This window comes from Equus asinus, unplaced genomic scaffold (genome assembly GCF_041296235.1).
Source record: "Equus asinus isolate D_3611 breed Donkey unplaced genomic scaffold, EquAss-T2T_v2 contig_60, whole genome shotgun sequence".
Classification (NCBI taxonomy): domain Eukaryota; kingdom Metazoa; phylum Chordata; class Mammalia; order Perissodactyla; family Equidae; genus Equus; species Equus asinus.
Window position 1 is genome coordinate 20,001 of NW_027225294.1, and position 7,423 is coordinate 27,423.

Below are 7,423 nucleotides of genomic sequence, written 5' to 3' on the forward strand. Positions count from 1 at the left end.
CCCGCGAGGCTGATCCGTCCGGCCGGTGAGGAGGCCGCTTGTCGGGCGCCACCTGCTGCCCGGCATCCTCTTATATAGTGTTCGAGGAGGTCGACCAGGTGGCCCGGCCTGGATTGGGGGGGGGGGGCGCGGGGTGCGGTGTCCCGGGCGGCGGGGGACGGGGGGGGGTAGGAGTGGAGAGGGAAAGGTGGGCGTGGAGAATGCCGGGGTCGGGGGTCGGCGCGGGGCGGGGCGGGAGTTGGGGATAGGGGAGGGGCGGGAGGCCGTCTGGACATGGAGGGTCGGAAGAGCGGTGGTGACAATGATTTTCATTATCATTTAGAAAGAAGAACGTGGACTTCTTTAGAGGAGTCCTTTGAATAGCTTCTCCATTTAGTTAACATACATCCAAATGGAGGTCGGGAAACTTGGGTCCTGTTAACATATGGATGGAAGTGGAAAGAACTATCGCGATGACCGTCCTTGTGTTTCTTTTATTTTTTCTTTCTTCCTGCTCCCCAAAGCCGCCCCCCCACCCCCGCCCCGCCCCGCCCCGCCCCGCCCCGTCCCGTCCCGTCCCGTCCATAGTTGTAGGTTCCAGTGGTAGGTCTTTCGCGTTTCTGCTATGTGGGACGCCGCCTCGGCGTGGCTTGAAGGGCGATGCTGGGTCTGGGGCTGCGCCCAGGATCCGAACCGGTGAAAACCTGGGCCGTCGAAGCCGGGGGCCGGGGTGGGGGGCGCTACTTGACCGTTCGTCCACGGGCTCGGCCCCCGGCCCCTTGTTTTCTAGGGAGAGAGACAGAGAGACCCGATCCATTTTCCCTTGGCCTCTAAAGCGTGCGTGTGGTCGAAAGGCGACAGAGAGAGGGGTTCTGGTCCAGAAAGCCCCGACTGCGCCGCCGCGGGGATCGGTCGGTTCCGCCCGAACCGTCCGAGTCGGAAAGGAACGGACAGCTTTCCTCCTTTGGGCCCCTGACTTGGGACCGACAGGGGAAGAGGAACAGGCCTCTCTCCCTCACACCCTGGCCCCTTCCTCCAGGACGCCCTCCTTCTAGTCAGCCCGCCTCTGGCTTTTCCACACGCCGACGACCGCTCGTCGGCATGGACCCACCTTCCTTGGGGGACACCACCACACGACTCTCCCACTCGTCTGCGTGCCTTTCGTTGGCGTCGCTGCCAAAGGCGAGGGGTAGGGGTGGCGGTGGCAGGGACGGCAGGGGCCCAGCGGCTCTCTGGCGGGTGAGGAAGTCTTGCTGGTTCTCCTAGGTCGGTGATCTTTCTCGATCTCCACACACATTCTTCGTTTGGGGAGCCAAGAGACGCCCTCTGAGGAATCCCTATGGCCAGGGTCGATCACTTACTCGCTCACTGCCTCGGCCTCGGCCTCGGCCTCTGTCAGTCTTGTCTCTCTCCCTCCCTCCCTCCCTCCCTCCCTCCCTCCCTCGTCGGTCTCTGTGTGTGGACGTCTAGGTGGAGGCGAGGCAGGGAGGCCACCCACCCACCTACCTCGTGGTTTACCACACGCTCTACACGGAGGTAGAATTCCCATCCCACCGAATCCATCCTTTCCACGGGGCACAAGCCAGTGGCCTTCGGGAGTCTCTCTCCCCAAGGTGGCGCATCCGTCACGGCTATCTATTTCCAGAAGGTTTCCGTTTCCATCCCCTCCCCCCGAAAGAAAAAACGGCCCCACTCCCGGATCTGCCCCACCACGATCACCACCACCACTGCCGCCGCCGCCGCCGCCGCCATCTGCTGTCGCCCTCTAGGGTTGGACCGTTCTAGCTCTCTCCTCTGTGTGGAATCGCAACGTAGGTCGCCTTGGATGTCTGGCACCTCTCACTTAGCAGAAGGTTTTGGAGGCTCAGGCTGGGCCACGCTTTGGCCCGGGTCAGTGTTCCGTTCCTCCGGACGGCTTCCTCGTTTTCCACGAGAAGGAGCCGTGAAGACGGAAAGGAAGGGCGGATGGATGGCTTTTCCCGTGCTACCGAGTCCCTCTCCCCTTTTCCCCAAAGCGTGAGGGGCGGTCGAGAGGATCGTCTCTGATGACAAAAGTCAGAGGCACCCCGGGTCAGACACCGTGCGAGGCGTTGGTGTGTTCTCGAGAGGAGAACACGTCCCCGTCAGCGTTTCCTGTCGTTCTCGTTCCGAAAGGATTCACGCGCCACCCCGTCTCCCTCAAGGTCTTAGGGCTGTCGTGCTCCGCAGCCGTCACGTGTCGTGGATCCTGGGCACCACCACGCCACCCCGCCCCCCCCCCCCCCCCCGCCATAGCTGTCGATCGCTATGTGGCACGCCTACGTTTGCCCAAAAGAGCAGTCCGATGGACAGCGTGGTGCTTTTCCCAGCAGGCAGGCAGGTGAGAGTCACCCCTCTAGAAGGTTTCCAAGCCCCGTTCCATTCTCAGAGGCAGCTCCTTTGGCCATCAAGGAGGCAGGCGATGGGGGTGGGGGTGGGGATGGGGATGGGGCAGGGGCCTCTGTCCCTCTGTCGCGGTAGAAATGATTGGGAAAGGAGGGACGATGGGCGTAGGTCGACCATCCTGGGCGGTGGTGCTTTGGGAGCTTTTTCTAGAAGAAGGAGCGAACGGCGTTCCCTGGGAAGGGAGGAAACCAGAGGAGGTCCCCCTCAGACCGACCTGGCACGAGAAGGACACACACTCTCTCTCTCTCTCTCTCTCTCTCCCTTTTCTTCCTGACTTGAAATCAGGAGACAAAACTCCCCTGCCAAAGGGGCCCTCCCAAAACGGGGAGTGAGGAAGACCTCCTTCTCTTCACGGCTGAAGTTCTCCCTGCCTTTCCTGGACGGGAAGGATAGCACCTACGCCCGCTGCCGTCGGTGACTTTTAGTCCCCCTGGAGAGGAAGAAATTCTTTCCCGTGGCCGAACCCTGGCGGTTCGTTCGTGCTGCAGAGGACGTGACCCTCTCTGACACACCCAGGAACCTCCTCGCTCCGGGTCGAGGAGAGGGAGTTCTGTTCTGTGGTTTAGAATGGTGCTTAAAAAGGGATGTCGCTTACAAAGGGTCCTCGTCCCCCTTCCTAAACCTAAACGGACGGCTCGGCTCGGAGGCGTGAGATACGTTTCGCATCCTCCTCGTCGTCTTCACTCAAAGTTTTATTGGAGTTTGGAAGATTTTATTTTTGTCTTTCCTTTTTCTCCCCAAAGCCCCCCGGTACGTAGTTGTGTGTTCTTCGCGGTGGGTCCTTCTAGCGGTGGTATGTGGGACGCCGCCTCAGCGTGGTTTGATGAGCAGTGCCGTGTCCGCGCCCGGGATCCGAACGAACCCATGAAACACATGGCTGCCAGCAGCGGAGCGCGCGAACATAACCACACGGCCACGGGGCCAGCCCCCTACTGGATTTTCAAAACAACACCGGGGGCCGGCCCGGTGGCGCGGCGGTGAAGTTCGCACGTTCTGCTCCGCCGGCCCCGGGTTCGCCGGTCCGGATCCCGGGCACAGGACCCGGCACCGCTTGGCGAGCCACGCTGTGGCAGGCGTCCCACCTGGAAAGTAGAGGGGGATGGGCACGGATGTCAGCTCAGGGCCAGTCTTCCTCGGCCGACAGAGGAGGATTGGTGGCAGATGTTCGCTCAGGGCTCATCTTCCTCAAAAATAAAATAATAAATCGATTCGATAAAATGTCAAATAACACAACCGCGGGATCACGCTTAGAGTCACCCTTGGCCCGATGATGCCACTCCCCACCCCCCCACCCCCCTGCCCCCCACCATTTGGAGGTGCCGTCAGTGGGATTCGTTCCTGTTTGTCCATCTTTCTTCCTCTTTTTTTTTTTTTTTTAAAGACTGGCACCCGAGCTCATTGCCAATCTTTTCTTTTCTTTTTATTCCTCCTCCTTCTTCTTCTTCTCCCCAGAGCACCCCAGTACCTAGTTCTATATTCTCTTTGAGGGTCCCTCTGGTTCTGCCGTGTGGGACGCCACCTCAGCGTGGTTTGATGAGCGGTGCCGTGTCCGAGCCCAGGATCCGAACCTTCCAAGCCCCGGGCCGCTGAAGCGGAGCGTGCAAACTCAACTGCTCGGCCACGGGGTCAGCCCCTTCCTTCCTTCCTTCCTTCCTTCCTAAGGAGGAGGAGGCAGGCACTGTGTGAAGTCGCCAGTGAGTCTGTGGAAAGAGACGGAGGATTTCCCATGGGAAGCCGGGGCGGGGGACACGGACCGATGTCGTGCGAACTTGAAGGTGAAAGATCAAAAAACCCACACACGCCTAGAGCGGCGGGTTGCCCGTTAGGAGTTTGCTTGCCGGGCCCATAACGCAGGGCTCATCGATGAGCCAAACCGTCCGTGATCCTCAAGCAGTCTAGTAGGGTTAGAGAAAGGAGGGGGGCACTCTTTCTGCCCCAGATGAGGCGAGTTTCTCAGACAGCCACCCTGCCCCAACATCTTCCCTCCCTGCCTCCCGGCCCTTGGTGGACTGCGGCCTAAGGGTGGGGGAATTGAAGAAAGCCGTTCAATGGGAAAAAGCCCGAGGCCATGGGAGAGAGCTTCCTGCACTTGAATGAAGCCCTGACGCCAGGCCCATCGGAATGAATGGGCCTGACCTCCCCTCCCCCCTCCCCCCTCCCCCCTCCCAGGCTGGCGACTCGGCAGTGGAAGGCTAGGGGTTTCTTCCGAAATGGTGAACCGGCCCCCTTGTCCACAGGAAAACCACACACGGGTACAGCCTAGGCCGGATCTCAGGCCAAGTCGTCAGGGTGGCAAGATGATGGCGGATGAGAGGAAACTTGTTCTGGGACCGCACCGCCCCCCCCCCATCGCCTCTCTGGCTGAGAAGAGGGCTGGGGAGCGGTGAGGGTCAGGGGGAGAGTGGGGGCGGGGCCGGGACAGGGACCACCGGGCAGTAGGACGGGAGTAGCCCTGAGGCCTGCCTGCCTGCTTCCTTCCCTGCCGGCGCAGGGCTGAGAGAGGCACGGGGCACGCTGGCTCCTGCCCCTTCACTCATTCGGGAAGCCTCCTGTTGTTGCTCCTGAGGTGCCGGCTGCGGTGACAGACAGAGCAAAACTCCTCTCTCTGTCTATTTCTTCAAAGGCCCGAGTCTGAGCTACGACAGATTCCCCTGTGGCTCAACCCGCAACCTCCCATCCTGCCAGACCAGACCCCTTGTCTAAAAACCTCCACTGGAGGAGCTCTTCCACCTGACTCGGAAAGGAAACACCAGCCCCGCCTCAGCCTCACACCCACACCACCACCACCACCACCCGCCCCCCCCCCGCCCACTCTCCTCCGGACCCAGATACCTAACAGAGGGAACAAAAATCCAAAAATCCTGCTGCTCTCCTTCTACCACCTCCACTTCAGAAGAGTCAGTCTCCCCGAACACCTCAGACTCTGTGACTTCCCGCGGCCTCCCTTTCCCCCGTCCCCATTCTCTCCCCGGACGGGCCCCATCTTACACTTGAACGACAGCTCCACCGCTCGGGGCAGCTGGACACGATGTCCCAAAGTGGCCCGGACGGTAGCCTGGTCGATTCCAAAGGACCCACGCACGCAGTCGGCCATAAACGTGGTGTGGAGATCGTGGACGTTTGCGGGCCTCTGATCAAATCACTGCTCCGGGGACCCCGGCGTCTAGGACCCGTCTTCTCCGTGTTCTTCACACCGTTGCTCCTGGGCCGGTTATTCTCTTCCCTCTCACTGACCTTAACGTTTTGTCTCTGCCATTGAATTTTGACTGTGCGAATGTGACTTGCCGCTGTAGGGCTGCGTGGATCTCTCAGGCATCCTGCTGTGCCGTGCGGGGGGGGGGGGGGAATCCTTGGTGGGTGGGTCGATAGACGTCCCTTTGGTTGTGCCCTGGAGGGGAGAGACAGAGGGGACGACTCAATCCACCACGAACGCTGATGTCGCTCCGATAAACCTGTAGCGGTGATTCTAGTTTATGGCCCGTGTCCTGAAAATAACTTCCCGAAGGGCCAGCCCGGCGGCACAGCGGTTAAGTTCGCACGTTCCGTTTTGTCAGCCAGGGGTTCGCAGGTTCGGATCCAGGGTGCGGACGTGGCGCCGCTTGGCGAGCCACGCTGTGGTCAGCGTCCCGCCTATCAAGGGGAGGGGGATGGGCACGGATGTTAGCTCGGGATCACTCTCCCGGGGCAAAAAAGAGGAGAATTGGCAGCAGGTGTCAGCTCGGGGCTCGTCTTCCTCGAAAAATAAATTAATTAAATTAATAAAAACAACTTCCCAAACCTCTCTGATAACTTGAAGCTTTGAAGTTTTGCGAGGTGAAATCAGGTGATAAAAAAGTCCACGGACAGGGGCGGCCCCGTGGCCGAGTGGTTAAGTTCACAAGCTCCCCTTCGGCGGCCCAGGGTTTTGCCGGTTCAGATCCCGGGCACGGCACGGACACGGCACCGCTCGTCGGGCCGTGTGGAGGCGGCGTCCCACATGCCACAACTGGAAGGGCCCTCAACTAAGATAGACAACTATGTCATGGGGGGGATTGGGGGAGAAAAATCGGGAGGGGGGAAAAAAAAAACAAAAACGGAAGATTGGCAACAGGCGTTAGCTCTGTGAGGGCCGATCTTCCTCACCCAAAAACTAAAGTGAGATGAAATCAAATAAAGCGAAGGAAAAGATAAACCTATGAAATCCCATGTTTCTAAAAGTGGCCAAGTGTTTAGACATTGGCCAAGCGACGGAATGCTCATGGGAAGGACAGTTCCTAATTGCTGGCTTCTTAGTTTTCACCAAAATTAAGGTTCGTGAGGGTTAAAAAATCTACTTAACAAATGCGATGAAAGCCACTAGGCCGGCCCGGTGGCGCGCTGGTTAAGTGTGCCTGTTCCGCTTCGCCGGCCCGGGGTTCGCCAGTTCGGATCCCGGGGGTGGACGTGGCACCGCTGGGCGAGCCACGTGGTGGTAGGCGTCCCACATATGAAATAGAGGAAGATGGGCACGGAGGTGAGCTCAGGGCCAGCCTTCCTCGGCAAAAGAGGAGGATTGGCAGCAGTTAGCTCAGGGCTCATCGTCCTCAAAACAAAACAAAACAAAACAAAAAGCCACTAAAAGTGAATATGGGAAACATCTTTGTGTTCAAGGAAAGTGAGATGGCTGCCTTCAGGCAAGAGGGCCTAAAAAGTAAAGATCGTTTTGTCTGTGAAAAGGTGATCAAAGTTTCACGGGGAAAATAATCTGAGAAAAAGGCCTGTTCGTGGTCAAGTGGCCTAAAATTGGAACGAGTGGACAGATAGAAATGGCGAGCGATAGGATCTATGGGAGTCTATGAGGAAGCCATTGGGTGTCGGCCTAATTCGGCCTGACAGTGTTTTTCGAAAAGGGCCTGACGTGGCCGTCGAGCACGCATCGCATCGTAGATCCGCTTTACACATTTCCTACGGCAAGAACCAATGCCCCTTAAGGGAAAGGAGCAGCTTCCCCGTGCTCGGGCCTTTCCTTAAGGAGAGGCATCTTTCCTTAGGCTAGGAGCGG

At 59.0% G+C, this 7,423-nt stretch overlaps 1 long non-coding RNA gene across 2 annotated transcripts; it reads right to left on the reverse strand.

The window, feature by feature from the left end:
* Positions 1–3,133: 3,133 nt before the first annotated feature.
* LOC139044114 (uncharacterized) lies at positions 3,134–5,757 on the reverse strand. 2 transcript variants are annotated; one of them, XR_011501156.1, is made up of 3 exons: positions 5,392–5,757; positions 3,869–4,103; positions 3,134–3,583 (listed from the first exon to the last, which is right to left on the reverse strand). It is a non-coding gene; the product is annotated as an uncharacterized lncRNA (long non-coding RNA). The 2 variants fall into 2 exon arrangements; XR_011501155.1 differs by having other exon boundaries at positions 3,134–3,587.
* Positions 5,758–7,423: the final 1,666 nt, after the last annotated feature.